Below are 16163 nucleotides of genomic sequence, written 5' to 3'. Positions count from 1 at the left end.
AGGAACATTTCAATCCCAGACCGAGTGAGATTGTACAGCGTTTCAAATTTAATTCACGGAACAGGATACCGGGAGAAACTGTGTTGGATTATGTAGCGGTGTTGAGAAAACTGGCACATGATTGCAATTACGGGAACAGCTTGAAAGACATGCTGCGAGATAGGCTGGTTTGCGGGATAATGGATGCTCGAATACAGAGGAGATTATTGTCCGAGACTGGGCTTACGTATGAAAAAGTGTTGGAACTTGCTCAATTAATAGACAGCGAACCGAGATGTAAAAGAAATACAAGGTTGCGACTGGTCTACTACAAAGCAAGTTGGAAGTCAGTTTATTGTGCACAAGTTAAGTATGGGTCCGAAATCACAACGTGAGCATTTAAAGGCATGTTATCGATGCAATGGAGATCACCTGGCAAGGGAATGCAGGTTTCTGGAGGAAAAGTGCCACAAGTGTGGGAAAAAAGGACATATAAAACGTGCATGCAGGGCAAAAGCTACCCTGGAGGTACACAAACCTAAAGGGGGAGAAAAGCAAAACCTGGTAAGAGAAGTGAAAAAACAGGGAGCACATCACATCAGTGGAGAAGCTGAGAAAGAAGACGACATGTTCATAAGGCATAGTATGGTAGAGGACATTCCAAAAGTGGATCCCATCACTTTGCAACTGATAGTAAATGACACTAAGGTCAACTTTGAGGTGGATACTGGATGTGGTGTTACCATAATGAACAGGGAAGAGTATTCAAAATTGTGGAACCGTGCAAAAGTTCCAGAGTTAAAGTCTTGCTCTATGAAGCTTAAAACCTATACCAGTGAACGAGTGGCAACATTGGGTACAGCTATTGTAACTGTGAAACACAGGGACACCATGGAACAACTACCTGTAGTTGTAGTATCGGGTTCTGGACCAAACTTGTTAGGTCGGGGCTGGATAAAAGAACTTAAATTAGATTGGGGAGCAATAAATCAAATGGAGAGAGGCAAACAGTTGTCTTTGCAAGACGTGTTGACTGAACATGAGAATGTGTTCAAGGAAGAACTTGGAACATTTAATGGCGCCCCAGCTAAGATTTATGTCGACAAAGCGGGCAAGTACCATGGGAATGCAGATGCCTTGAGCCGTCTTCCACTACCAGGTACACCTATCCATGCAGCTCCAGAGGACAGAGTTTTGATGTTGGAGGACACGGACACGGCAATTGTGACCGCAGAACAAGTAAGGACTTGGACTGGTAAGGATCCAGTACTGTCTAGAGTCCGAGAATATATAATGTGGGGTTGGCCACAACATCCGGAAGGGACTGATTTCACACCTCAGTGTCAGGAAGACAGAGCTGAGTGTGCAGGATGGTTGCGTGTTGTGGGGAGCTCGAGTGATTATTCCACAGCCAGCACGACAGTCTATCCTAGTGCAGCTACATCAGTGTCATCCTTGAGTTTCGCGTATGAAAGCATTGGCAAGGAGTTACTTGTGGTGGCCAAAGCTAGATGAGGAGATAGAACATCTAGTCAAGACATGCAGCACTTGTCAAGAACACAGGAAGGCACCGGCAGCGGCTCCACTCCACCCCTGGGAGTGGCCGGATAAACCATGGAGAAGATTACATGTTGATTATGCGGGTCCATTCATGGGAAAGATGTTCCTCATAATCATTGATGCACATTCCAAATGGATGGATGTGTATCCTGTAAATTCTGCTCCATCTACAGTTACTATAGACTGCCTGCGTAGGAGTTTTAGTAATCAAGGGATACAGGAGATCGTAGTAAGTGACAATGCCACGTGTTTTGTGAGTACAGAAACAAAAGAGTTCATGAGAAACAATGGCATAGTGCACGTGACTTCAGCTCCATATCATCCGTCTTCAAATGGACTTGCGGAGAGAGCCGTACAAACATTTAAGGAGATGATGAAAAAAAGTGCAGAAGGGAGTTTGACAGCAAAGGTGTCAAGAGTTCTGTTCAGCTACAGAATAACACCTCAATCTACCACAGGACTCTCTCCTGCTGAGTTATTGTTAGGACGTCGACTACTCTCCACTCTTGACCTGGTTCACCCAGATCTAAAAAGGAAGATGGAAAACCGACAGTTCAAACAAAAGGAGAACCATGACAAAAGGACCACCATGACAAAAGGACCAAGAGCCGCAGGTTTGGAGAAGGTGATGCGGACCAAGCAGGGACTTGACTGTAAGACGTTCAACAAGGACTCACAAGCCGCCAGAGTGATTTATCACGACCTGCTAAATTCGTTCAGAATGGACTATCGTTAAAGGAGTTTCCTTATGGACTTTTTAAGAATGTTGTTAAGAATTGTTGTAACTTAAGAGGGGGGGGATATAGTAATCTCGGATGTAATGCTTAAGTTATCCACCAGAGGGAGACAAATGCAAAGGGATTATATTTACTAGTCTTAAGGTAAAATTGCATTATGGGTAGAATGACATCATAGCATCCTCCATGTTGGTTTGCTCGTGCAGCAAGAAATACAGAGTGCATGCCTGTGGCTGTAGGAGTTCTGTTCTCTCCTTATTCTGTGTAATTAAAAGTAAAGTTTTGAGTTCCTGAAGCCTCACTTATCGTAGTTATTGAACCTTACTACTCGGATATAACACAAGGAAGGGAAGGGAAGAGTCGGAGCTGGACCATGTGAAGGTGAGGAAAGGGTGGAAATTGGAAGCAAAGAGGTGAGGGAGGGGACCCGAGTAGGACTGGAACAAAGAGTGTTCCACATATCCCACAAAAAGGCAGGCATAGATAGGGCCCATGCGGGTACCCATAGCAACACCTTTGATTTGGAGCCATGCTTTACCTTGGTTCTGGCTGACAGCTCTTCATCCTGGGGGAAGCACTAAGCTGCTATCTGTCTCTATATTTAAGTCCTGAAAACTATCGCCTACGTGACTCTTGTTACATCTGTCACTTGGACCATTAGGCTGAAAGACAGTTACCGAGTAAACATACTAACAAGGGCCCTCTAACATGCTGCGAGAGCGCCGTTTCCTTATCAATCAAGGCATTGCTTTGGCAGCTGTAATCTTGTTTACACAAACAGGCTTCTTTCCCACAATTATATGTTGCGCTGCAGTCCTTCATTGGCTCACACGCCCTAACTTTCGTGATCTATGGTCTTTCTAAGGCAGGTACTCACCGCTCCATTGAAGTCAACAGTGTAATATTGGGCGGGGTTTAAAACTGGCGTTCCACCCGATCCCGTGAGATTCCTGCCCTGCCATTTAGATTAAAATTACCCCCTCAAATCAAATTGTACTTATTGCAGCGAGTACATCAGTCCTAAATTGTCCTTTTAATTGCAGGCTCATGGGCGTAGATTGTAACTTTCGGCCGTCATGGATTGTCGCTCGTTATGCACCCCACCCGATATTCTTTTGCGTTGAAATCATTGGGAAGGAAACTGGGGGCCAGGTGTACAATGGGAGAGTGATCCGCGAAGACTGATGGTTAAAATCTATCCTGATCACCCGCTGCTCTATAACAATTCAAAATACCTTTCATCTTTTTTAAAATTTGATTGATCCCACAAGTCATTTCTTAACTGTTCACTCCACAAAGTACAATTCCTACTTTGGATCGTGTTTGGGTGACGTTGATCTTCCTGCACTGTTCGGATCCCACCACACCACGCACTTTTATATACATCGCTTTTATTTTTGGCTTTCTATCTTTCTTGGGATTGTTGCGAAGTAGGAGATTCCAGAATGTATCATAGACTGTTTTCCAGGTCCTTACAGCGGTGACGTACCCGACATTCGCCTTTCCGAGGGCGAAGGAATAGTAACAACAGTTGCGGTGACATCCGGATTCCAAATTGTAGCCTGCAAATCAGCAAAAATATTTGGCGTGAACTCGTACCACACAGAATTTTCCACCACTCCGCAGGGCGGGATGATCCCAATATCCACCTACCAAAAGAATCATCAGATTACTGCTCCCCTACCTGCCAATATCTAGGTCTTGTACCTGTCAGTGTCTGCATCCTGTATCTGTCAGTGTCTGGGTCCTGTATGGCAGTGTCTTGGTCCTGTGTCTGTCAGTGTCTGGGACCTGTATGGCAGTGTCTGGGTCTTGTATCTGTCAGTGTCTGGGTCCTGCATCTGTCAGTGTCTGGGTCCTGTATCTGTCAGTGTCTGGGTCCTGTATCTGTCAGTGTCTGGGTCCTGTACCTGTCAGTGTCTGGGTCCTGTACCTGGCAGTGTCTGGGTCCTGTACCTGGCAGTGTCTGGGTCCTGTATCTGTCAGTGTCTGGGTCTTGTATGGCAGTGTCTGGGTCCTGTCCCTGGCTGTGTCTGGGTCCTGTCCCTGTCTGGGTCCTGTCCCTGGCAGTGTCTGGGTCCTGTACCTGGCCATGTCTGGGTCCTGTACCTGTCAGTGTCTGGGTCCTGTACCTGGCAGTGTCTGGGTCCTGAATGGCAGTGTCTGGGTCCTGTATCTATCAGTGTCTGGGTCCTGTATGGCAGTGTCTGGGTCCTGTACCTGGCAGTGTCTGGGTCCTGTATCTGTCAGTGTCTGGGTCCTGTACCAGGCAGTGTCTGGGTCCTGTACCAGGCAGTGTCTGGGTCCTGTACCAGGCAGTGTCTGGGTCCTGTACCAGGCAGTGTCTGGGTCCTGTCCCTGGCAGTGTCTGGGTCCTGTACCGGGCAGTGTCTGGATCCTGTACCTGGCAGAGTCTGGATCCTGTACCGGGCAGTGTCTGGGTCCTGTAGCAGGCAGTGTCTGGGTCCTGTACCTGGCAGTGTCTGGGTCCTGTACCTGGCCGTGTCTGGGTCCTGTAGCAGGCAGTGTCTGGGTCCTGTACCTGGCCGTGTCTGGGTCCTGTAGCAGGCAGTGTCTGGGTCCTGTACCTGGCAGTGTCTGGGTCCTGTACCTGGCAGTGTCTGGGTCCTGTACCGGGCAGTGTCTGGGTCCTGTACCGGGCAGTGTCTGGGTCCTGTACCGGGCAGTGTCTGGGTCGTGTACCGGGCAGTGTCTGGGTCGTGTACCGGGCAGTGTCTGGGTCCTGCAGCAGGCAGTGTCTGGGTCCTGTACCGGGCAGTGTCTGGGTCCTGTCCCTGGCAGTGTCTGGGTCCTGTCCCTGGCAGTGTCTGGGTCCTGTACCTGGCAGTGTCTGGGTCCTGTACCTGGCAGTGTCTGGGTCCTGTACCTGGCAGTGTCTGGGTCCTGTATGGCAGTGTCTGGGTCCTGTACCTGGCAGTGTCTGGGTCCTGTCCCTGGCAGTGTCTGGGTCCTGTCCCTGGCAATGTCTGGGTCCTGTACCTGGCAGTGTCTGGGTCCTGTACCTGGCAGTGTCTGGGTCCTGTCCCTGGCAGTGTCTGGGTCCTGTCCCTGGCAGTGTCTGGGTCCTGTCCCTGGCAGTGTCTGGGTCCTGTACCTGGCAGTGTCTGGGTCCTGTACCTGGCAGTGTCTGGGTCCTGTCCCTGGCAGTGTCTGGGTGCTGTGGCTGGTAGTGTCTGGTTCCTGTATCTGGCATTGTCTGTTTCCTGTTCCTGGCAGTGTCTGGGTGATAAACCTGGCAGTGTCTGCGTGCTATTATGTGGAATCCCTACCCCAGTCTTTGTAAGGCAGGGTTGAGGAAATATTTAGGCAATGAACTGAAATTATTGTTGCTAAATTCCCTTTCCTTCAATGAAGAAAATAACACCTCCCGTTCACAGGGATAACTTTGGGAATTGTCTGGCTTGTATACACTTTTTATTTTATAAAATGTATAACTTTTACATGGCGGCTGTCGCTGGAAAGGAAACTGGGGTCGGGGGACAACGGGCAGCCCATCCGATAATGCTTGTTTCTGCCCCCGCTGAGAGTCAAAATACAATCTGACGGATGGAAATGTTATTTTACATTTTAAACTCGATTGAGTCTACGAGCCATTTCTTAACTGTTGGCTTCACAATTCTTGCTTCGGATTGTCCGTGGGTGACAACGGCCCGGATTTTGCATTGAGAATAACAGTGAGGCTATCCATTCGCCCGCACTTGCACAGTTAAACATGGAAATCAGCAAATTGCTGTCCGAGATGCCCTGCTCCCCAGAAGCTTCGTTACACCGGTACCTCACTGAGAGACTCGGCATTGAACCACATGAAGGGCGTGAAGTTGCAGACTTTCCCACTAGTTACTCAATAAACATGCTAGAAAAAGTTCGGGCTTGTCCATTCCAGGATAATTGAATGTTTAACGGCGTAATAAGTCGGCCAAACAACCTCTCTGGCACTGAAAATTAACTTTAACAAGTGTGGAGTCTCATTCCTTCAGAATGTGATTACTGTTGGCGATTTTAAAAAAACTAAAAAGTAAGTTTTTAAAACTTTTTCTTTCTGATCTTTTATATCTCTCTTAATTCCATCTTTCTTTTCCGATCTTTATTTCACTTTCTGTACATGATTTGACATTGAATTAACTATTCGATAAGGTGCCACATAAAAGGTTATTGCACAAGATAAGAGCTCACAGGGTTGGGGGTAATATATTAGCATGGATAGAGGATTGGCTAACTAACAGAAGACAGAATTGGGATAAATAGGTCATTTTCGGGTTGGCAAACTGTAACTAGTGGGGTGCCACAGGGATCAGTGTTGGGGCAACTATTTACAATCTATATTAATGACTTGCATGAAGGGACAGAGTGTACTGTCGCCAAATTTGCTGATGATACAAAGATAGGTGGGAAAGCAAGTTGTGAGGAGTCATAGAGTCATACAGCACAGAAAGAGGCCCTTCGGCCCATCGTGTCCGCGCCGCCCATCCATCCCTGTCCAGTCTAATCCCATTTTCCAGCACTTGGTCCATAGCCTTGTATGCTATGGCATTTCAAGTGCTCATCCAAATGCTTCTTGAATGTTGTGAGGGTTCCTGCCTCTACCACCCTTTCAGGCAGTGAGTTCCAGATTCCAACCACCCTCTGGGTGAAAAAGTTCCTCCTCAAATCCCCTCTAAACCTCCTGCCCCTTACCTTGAATCTATGCCCCCTTGTTATTGACCCCCCTACTAAGGGGAAAAGTTCCTCTTTATCTACCCTATCTATGCCCCTCATCATTTTGTACACCTCGATCAGGTCCCCCCTCAGCCTTCTTTGCTCCAAGGAAAACAACCCCAGCCTGTTTAGTCTTTCTTCATAGCTGAGGTGCTCCATCCCCGGTAACATCCTGGTGAATCTTCTCTGCACCCTCTCCAAAGCAATCACATCCTTCCTATAGTGAGGCGACCAGAACTGCACACAGTACTCCAGCTGTGGCCTCACCAGCGTTTTGTACAGCTCCATCATAACCTCCCTGCTCTTATATTCTATGCCTCGGCTAATGAAGGCAAGTATCCCATATGCCTTTTTAACCACCTTACCTACCTGTTCCGCTGCCTTCAGGGATCTATGTACATGTACACCAAGGTCCCTCTGACCCTCTGTACTTCCTAGGGTCCTACCACTCATTATGTATTCCCTTGCCTTATTTGTCCATCCAAAATGCATCACCTCGCACTTTTCAGGGTTAAATTCCATTTGCCACTTTTCCGCCCATCTGACCAACCCGTTTATATCGTCCTGTAGCCTGAGGCTTTCCTCATCGCAATTTACCACCCCACCAATTTTCGTGTCATCTGCGAACTTACTGATCATACCTTTTACATTCTCATCCAAATCATTTATGTAGATCACAAACAGCAAGGGACCCAGCACCGATCCCTGAGGTACCCCACTGGACACAGGCTTCCAGTCACAAAAGCAACCTTCGACCATCACCCTCTGCCTCCTGCCACTCAGCCAGTTTAGGATCCAACGCGCCAAGGCACCCTGGATCCCATGGGCTCTTACCTTCTTGACCAGTCTCCTATGCGGGACTTTGTCAAAAGCTTTACTGAAGTCCATGTAAACCACATCCACAGCATTTCCCTCATCCACACACCTAGTCACCCCCTCGAAAAATTCAATCAGATTGGTCAGACATGATTTACCCTTGACAAAGCCATGCTGACTATCCCCGATTAATCCTTGCCTCTCCAAGTAGAGACTAATTTTGTCCCTCAGAATTTTTTCCAATAATTTCCCTACCACAGATGTTAGGCTCACTGGCCTGTAATTCCCTGGTTTATCCCTGCTACCCTTCTTGAATAATGGTACTACGTTAGCTGTTCTCCAGTCCTCTGGTACATCCCCTGTGGCCAGAGAGGTTCTGAAAATTTGTGTCAGAGCCCCTGCAATCTCCTCCTTTGCCTCCCACAACAGCCTGGGATACGTCTCATCCGGGCCTGGGGATTTATCCACTTTTTGGCCTGCTAAAACCGCTAGTACCTCCTCCCTCTCGATGCTAATATGTTCAAGTATGTCACAGTCCCCTTGCCTGATTTCTATGTCTACATCGTCTTTCTCCATAGTGAACACAGATGCAAAAAAGTTGTGAGGAGGACACAAAGAATCTGCAAAGGGATATAGATAGGTTAAGTGAGTGGGCAAAGATTTGGCAGATGGAGTATAATGTGGGAAAATGTAAGGTTATCCACTTTGGTAGGAAGAATAGAAAAGCAAAATATTATTTAAATGGTGAGACTACAGAATGCTGCGGTACAGAAGGATCTGGGTGTCCTCGTACATGAAATACAAAAAGTTAGCACGCAGGTACAGCAAGTAATTAGGAAGGCAAATGGAATATTGGCCTTTATTGCAAGGGGGCTGGAGTATAAAAGTAGGGAAGTCTTGCTACAACTGTACAGGGCTTTGGTGAGACTACACCTGGAGTACTGCGTACAGTTTTGGTCTCCTTATTTAAGAAAGGACATACTTGCATTGGAGGCAGTTCAGAGAAGGTTCACTGGGTTGATTCCTGAGTTGAAGGGATTGTCTTATGAGGAAAGGTTGAGCAGGTTGGGCCGATACTCATTGGCGCTCAGAAGAATGAAGGTGATCTTATTGAAATATATAAGATTCTGAGGGAGCTTGACAGGGTAGATGCTGAGAAGATGTTTTTCCTCGTGGGGGAATCTAGAACTAGGGGACATTGTAGGTATTTGTGTTGACCTCTAGGGACGAATGCCTACTAAATAATTTAGTTCGACTTCAGATGAATAATTACTAAGTTGTTTATTAACTGGAACTGACGAAATACAGTAGGTAAGCTGGCTTTACACAGGAGCAATGCGAGGTAGGTCTTTCTCTGATGGGGACTCCACGAGGACTGAGTCCGTAGTCCTCGGGAGAGCGTGATGACGTCATCACGCTCAGTCGCGTTTTCCCGCTCTTCGGGTGTCACATGACCGCGTCCTGACGTTAGCGTGTTGGCCTGCGCTTGGGACGGTCACGTGACCCGCGCCAATACGTCGGCGCGTTCACCCGGTACGGAAGCTGGCCGTTGAGGCCGAAGTCGCGACTGCGGGAGCAGGAGCTGGAGGCCGAGCTGAGCCGGCGCTTGCCGCGGGGGATCGCGTCGCTCATGTCTGCCGGCCGATGCGGCCGAAGTCGCGGTAGGCCGGGCTGTGCCGGCGGCCGTCATGGAAGGCCGAGTCGGGCCAGCGGCCGCCGCGCGTACGTCACGTAATTCATGACGTGACGTCAGCGCGCTAGGGCGCGTCTTAAAGGGGCAACGGCCCCCACAGGTAAGTTAAAGGGGCAACGGCCCAAACAGGTAAGTTAAAGGGGCAACGGCCCAAACAGGTAAGTAATATACATAGTTAGGTTAAACTGAATTATATACATTATATGTGTAAGGGACACCCGGTGGAACCGCCACAGCATAGTTTCAGAATAAGGGGTCACCCATATAAAACGGAGATGAGGAGGAATTTCTTCTCTCAGAGGGTCCTGAATCTCTGGAATTCTCTACCCCAGAGAGTGGTGGAGGCGGAGTCATTGAATATATTCAAGGTGGAGATTGACAGATTTTTGAAAAACAGAGGGTTACGGGGAGCGGGCAGGGAAGTGGAGTTGAGGCCAAGATCAGATCAGCCATGATCTCATTGAATGGCGGAGCAGGCTCGGGGGCCGAATGGCCGACTCCTGCTCCTATTTCTTATGGTCTTATGTGATGTTCTTATTCTAACTGACACTTCCTGTTTCGGACTCTGTGTCTCAGTGAGGATTCTTCAATCTGATTCTTTAAGGAGATTACTTGCCCTGTTCACACAGGCGCCAGATCCCCTCCAGAGGGCGCCGCGCTGTTTTTGGATTTCTACTCACTGCAAGTTCCAGTGCAAAAGCCCCGAGATAGTCTGTGGGCGAGAGTGAGTGCAGTGACTGGCTGGCACTGTGAGAGCAAAACCCGGCCCGAATCCCCCCGCACAAATCGGATCTCACTCCACCAGGCGCTTTTATTGTTCGGGCTTACCGTTTTCATGCAGTCGGTTGCTCTAAACGCTCCAGGGTTATCAAGATATCAACCCAGATCGTCAAAACATTTAAGTGATTTGAATCTCTGAGTACTGCGTTTATAAACTGCCTTATCCTCTTTTGCACCACCCCACACGCAATACCAAGCAAGCAACGGAGAGTAACGCGGTCGAACGCGTCGTATGCTACGTATCGCTTTACACGACGCAAGGTGTCGCAGTAGCCAATCTGGTCATCCCAAATCACATTCCATCTCACGATTCCACGATCAGCATTGTCGAGTGCACCATACCAGCGGTCCTCGATCCCCGGAAACTCTGTAACGTCGTTCATCTTCTGGAAGAATAAGTTAAAGAATTCCATTTCGGGTCCCACTACCGCCCCGAGTAGAGCGGGAGCCTGGCTGGGGGTCACCGGTTGTTCAGGAGTCTCTGAGCTGCTGTTGGGAATCCCCGAAAACACGATCTGGGAATGAGCGGGCTCCACATTCTGACCGGGGAGAGGATGAGGCGCCAACGCTGCCCCAGGCTGGGTGGATTCAGGGTGGTGCAGCGCTGTCCCAGGCTGGGTGGATTCAGGGTGGTGCAGCGTTACCACAGGCTGGGTGGATTCAGGGTGGTGCAGCGCTGTCCCAGGCTGGGTGGATTCAGGGTGGTGCAGCGTTACCACAGGCTGGGTGGATTCAGGGTGGTGCAGCACTGTCCCAGGCTGGCTGGATTCAGGGTGGTGCAGCGTTACCACAGGCTGGGTGGATTCAGGGTGGTGCAGCACTGTCCCAGGCTGGCTGGATTCAGGGTGGTGCAGCGTTACCACAGGCTGGGTGGATTCAGGGTGGTGCAGCATTGCCCCAGGCTGGGTGGATTCAGGGTGGTGCAGCGTTACCACAGGCTGGCTGGATTCAGGATGGCGGCTGGTACTGGGGGCCTGAGGTCCCCCTTGGCCCCCCACACTGCTGCGATCAGAGGTGACTTGAGGCTGGGCCAGTCGATCCGATGACTTTTTACTCCCGTGGCAGCCCATTGTAACAGGTGGCCAGTCTGAGCTCTCCCACACACAAGCGACTTGTCTCTTTTTGAAGCCTTCTGACCTCAGTGAGCACTGAATGGATCAGACTCACCTCAATATAAATTAATGTTGATCGACAGCTCCGTTTGTTGAAAGGAAGTGAGCGATGTCACTCTGCGCTCTACACACTGCTGGTGACAGCATTTCTACACCACAAGGATTCGGTGCAGCCTCCTCTCCCCCTCCCTGAAGCCACCAGTGTTTGGTTTTGACCAGTCAATTGTACAGGGAGCATAGTGGGTGAAAGAAAGTTGATTCGGTCGATAAATGCTAAAGGAAGGAACACGTGAGGTGTATGCAATCTCTTCAATGGAGTCAGTAGTAGCAGATTGTTAATGAAATATGACTGGAAGTATTAATAGGCTCCTTCAGTGGAGACCTCAGCCTAGAAATTCACAAAGCGGGCAGTATAGGTTTGGCCGCCTGTTATACGCAGCGCCTGATATTCAGTCCGATTGACAGCAGCGCCCGTTGTGCGCCACCACCTGAGATGAATTTGAAGACCCTCCTCTTGTATCTCGTCCAAACGTCGTTCTTCACGACTATTCCTTGTTAAGGAAAGGACGTAAAAGTAAAGCGCAAATTTATCATTTCTCAAATTGAACACCTTGGGGTGAAATTAGACATTGGCATAAGCAGGCAGCATCGCATTGGTTACCTGTTAAACATTCTGCCCAATATTCAGCTCCAATAACTTCCACAGAACTGAACATTGCGCTGTATAACGGTCGGCAAATGCCAGTCCGCCTGTGTTGTGTCGCCACCCACAGGCAGTTTTACCCCCTGCAATTCCCAATGTAAATCATTGCACGGTGGACCATCTCCTGATTTTCTCTAGCTAGACCGGGTTATTGTAGTCACTGTCCCTGCTAATGGCCCAGAAATTAGGCTCGGGGGCTTGCCGCGCGTGCAAGCCCCCGATGAGCACTTACCCGGCGCGCCTGCCGTTCGGCTCCCGGGACACTTGCAATTCCTGTTTTCAGTTGATTACTCCCGGGCAGCGTCTGACGTCACGCCGCCCAGGAGTGCAGCCAGCGCGAAGCCTCGAGCGCGGAGTCTAAGTTAGACACGCCCCTTGAGGTCTCCTTAACATAGGCCACGCCCCCAATTTTTAACACAAGCTGCAAAGCAATTTTACATGCAGAGCAGCATTTTTAAGAAATTTTTTGTATTTTTATTAATCTTTAGGTAACTTTTATAAAGTTTTAAATACTTTTAAATTATTTTGAAGAATGTAAAGTAGTTTTAAACAGAATTAAAGCGTAGTTATTTTGATGAGCCGGCTGGGATCACGTGGGCACTGGGCAACCAATGGGAGGTTGCAAAAGTTCATTCATGAGTTTGATAGTAAGAACTGTCAAACTCATGAAAACTCAGGGCGCCCAAAACAGCACTTAAACTACAAATAAAAGTTTTAAAAAATCCCACTAAATAAATGAACTATGAATAACTATAAAAAAACTATTTAAAATAATTAATCAAATTAAAAAAAAATTTTTTTAACAAATAGAGTTTAAAAATACACTTACCTTACTGTAAATTCTTTAAAAATAATAAACCTGTGGAAAAAAAATTCTAAATTGTATTAATAGACCACTTACCTGTAAAACTAAGTACTTACGTCTGGTATTTTCAAGCGTAAAAACCGGAGGCCTTTACGCACGGGCAACTCTTTACAAAAAAAGGAAATTCAGCGCGCACGCGCTGCCTGATATGTCGTACGCGTTCCGCCTCTTAACCCCTTGGTTCAGAGGACAGGAAATGCCGGTTTTCAGCGCATGCGCTGTGCATCCTGAAAACCGGCACTTCCATCGGGCCCACGCGTGAGTACACCGTCCGTACTCACGCGTTGGGACCGGAATTACTGGCCCAATATCTGATATCTCAGCACACGCCTGGAGTTGAAACTGGAACCTTCTGGTTCTGTTTGGCTGAACTGTTCACCGAGGCACCAGGGGCAGTGCAACCTCTAGTTCACCAAATGGCAGAGAATTTGAGCTGTTGTGACACAGCACAGAAGGAGGCCATTCATCCATGTTGCCTGTGCCGGCTCTTTATTTGAATTTATCCAATTAGTCCCACTCCCCTGCTCATTCCCCATATCCCAGCAACTCTTTCCTCTTCAAGCATTGATCCAATTTCATTTTGAAAGTTACTATTGAATCTGCTTCCACAGCCCTTTCAGGCAGCACATTCCAGATCGTAACAACACACTGTGTAATTTTTCACCTCATGTCCCCTCTGATTCTTTTACCCATTACCTTAAATCTGTGTCCTCTGGTCACCGGCCCTTCTGCCACTGGAAACAGTTTATCCTCATTTACTCTATCAAAACCCTTCATAATTTTGAACACGTCTATCCAATCTTCCCTTAACCGTCTCTGCTCTAAGGAGAATAATCCCAGCTTCCCTAATCTCTCCAGGTAACTGAAGTCCCTCATCCCTGGCACCATTCTAGTGAATCTCCTCTGCACCCTCTCCCAGGCCTTGACATCTTTCCGAAAGTGTGGTGCCCAGAATTAACCACAGTACTGCAGCTGGGGCATAACCAGTGTTTTATAAAAGTTTAGCATAACTTCACTCCTTTTGTACTCTGTGGGCTGGATATTTACTGGGGCAGGTTGTGTGGGCGACGGGGCAGAGTTTCGAGCAGGAAACCCAGAAGTCTGGGTTTCCCCACACGCTATGGAGTTTTAACTCCAGGGGTGGGGTACAATCCTGAAGGGGGGGGTCAGATCCCTAACCCTAGAGGGGGGGTCTGACCCCGGGGGTGTGTGTGTGTGTGGAGGGGTTTGTATGGGGGGTCTGATGGTGGGGGAACTTGGTGGGCCGAGACAAAGCACTCCGGCATCCCCTGGCCCACAAGGAGTGCTCCCCGAGGCTGTCATAGAAACATAGGGGGAGAAATTAGGTGGCTAGCGCCACCTTTTAGTGCCTAAAGAGGCAGTCAGTGGCTGTAGCGCCACTGGCTGCGCCTTCTGCCATATTCAGTTGGGGCGCTAATGGTGGCGTTAGCCTGTTGCGCTGCGCCGCCACCGATGACGTCATCGGTGTGCGCAGCGCCCCATTGGCGCCCCGATCGCGATATTGGGTAGCGAACGCCGCTGTTGCGCTGTTCGCTATCCACGCCCGGTTCACGGGGCCTTACTGCGCCGGCAGAGGCGCAAGTTAAGGTGGAGGTGTGGGGCGGACGGATTTTTCGGCGGCCGCCTGCCAGCACCTCCGTCCCCGGCCTCCAGATCCCCCCCCCCCCCGCGGCATTGCCGGCTGCTTCCCGAGAGCCCGGCACTTCTTCGCGGTGCCGGGCTCTTCTGCCGGCACTCGCGATCAGGGATCGCGCTGTTGCAGGCCCCTCCCCCTTAACAATGGGAGGAAGGCCTGCAGTACCGCAGCGTGCCGTGCCACAGCGTGTGGCGCTGCGGCACGTTGCGCTGCGATATTCAGTTTCAGCACCCTAAGAGGGACGCGGAGCGCCTCGAGCAGCGCCCCATCACCTCTAGGGGCGCTGAAACCGAATTTCTGGCAAACGGTATTACTCCGATCGCAGCGCAAACTCCAGCGCCCAGGCGATCTTTGCCCTGCTTTGGCGCCTCACCCCAATTTCTAGGCCATAGAAACATAGGAGCAGGAGTAGTCCATTCGGCCCTTCGAACCTGCTCTGCCATTCAATGAGATCATGGCTGATCATCCAAATTCAGTACCCTGTCCCTGCCGTCTCCCCATATCCCTTGATCCCTTTAGCCTCAAGAAATATATCCAACTCTTTCTTGAATATATTTAATGAACTGGCCTGCACCGCCCTCTGTGGCAGAGAATTCCACAGGTTCACCACTCTCTGGGTGAAGAAATTCCTCCTCATTTCAGTCCTAAATGGCTTACCCCATATCCTTAGACTATGACCCCTGGTTCTGGACTCCCCGACCATCGGGAACATCCTTCCAGCATCTAGTCTGTCCAGGCCTGACAGAATTTTTTAGGTTTTGATGAGATCCCCTCTCAATCTTCTAAACTCCAGTGAGTATAAGCCCAATCGACACAATCTCTCCTCATACGTCATTCCTGCCATCCCAGGTATCAGCCTGGTGAATCTTCGCTGCACTCCTTCCATGGCAAGAATGTCCTTCCTCAGATAAGGCGACCAAAACTGCACACAATACTCAAGGTGCGGTCTCACCAAGGCCCTGTACAACTGTAGCAAGACATCCTTGTTCCTGTACTCGAACCCTCTTGCTACGAAGGCCAACATTCCATTTGCCTTCTTAACCGCCTGCTGCACCTGCATGCTTACCTTCAGCGACTGGTGCACAAGAACACCCAGGTCTCTTTGCACTTCCCCTTCTCCCAATCTATTGCCATTCAAATAACAATCTGCCTTCCTGTTTTTGCCACCAAAGTGGATGACCTCACATTTATCCACATTATAGTGCATTTGCCATGTTTCTGCCCAATCACCTAACCTGTCCAAATCGTACTGGAGTTTCATGACATCCTCCTCACAACATACCCTCCCACCCAGCTTTGTGTCGTCTGCAAATTTGGAGATATTACATCCAATTCCCTCGTCCAGATCATGAATATATATTGTGAATAGCTGGGGTCCTAGGACCGATCCTTGCGGTTCCCCACTAATCACTGCCTGCCACTCGGAAAACGACCCGTTTATTCCAACTCTTTGCTTTCTGTCCGCCAACCAGTTCTCGATTCAAGTCAATACCTTGCCCCCAATCCCATGTGCCTTAATTTTGCACGCTAATCTCTTATGTGGGA

General features: G+C 49.1%; 1 long non-coding RNA gene across 1 annotated transcript; it reads right to left on the bottom strand.

Annotated features, from left to right (window-relative positions):
- Positions 1–303: 303 nt before the first annotated feature.
- LOC147095724 (uncharacterized) lies at positions 304–12437 on the bottom strand. The gene is made up of 2 exons (XR_015074820.1): positions 10330–12437; positions 304–3838 (listed from the first exon to the last, which is right to left on the bottom strand). It is a non-coding gene; the product is annotated as an uncharacterized LOC147095724 (long non-coding RNA).
- Between the last annotated feature and the right edge of the window lie 3726 nt (positions 12438–16163).

The sequence above is a fragment of the Somniosus microcephalus genome, unplaced genomic scaffold, assembly GCF_052327205.1.
Source record: "Somniosus microcephalus isolate GS21.2 unplaced genomic scaffold, FLI_Smic_1.0 unresolved_chr1, whole genome shotgun sequence".
In the NCBI taxonomy this organism is placed as follows: Eukaryota; Metazoa; Chordata; class Chondrichthyes; order Squaliformes; family Somniosidae; genus Somniosus; species Somniosus microcephalus.
This window is presented reverse-complemented; position numbering and strand designations above follow the sequence as displayed.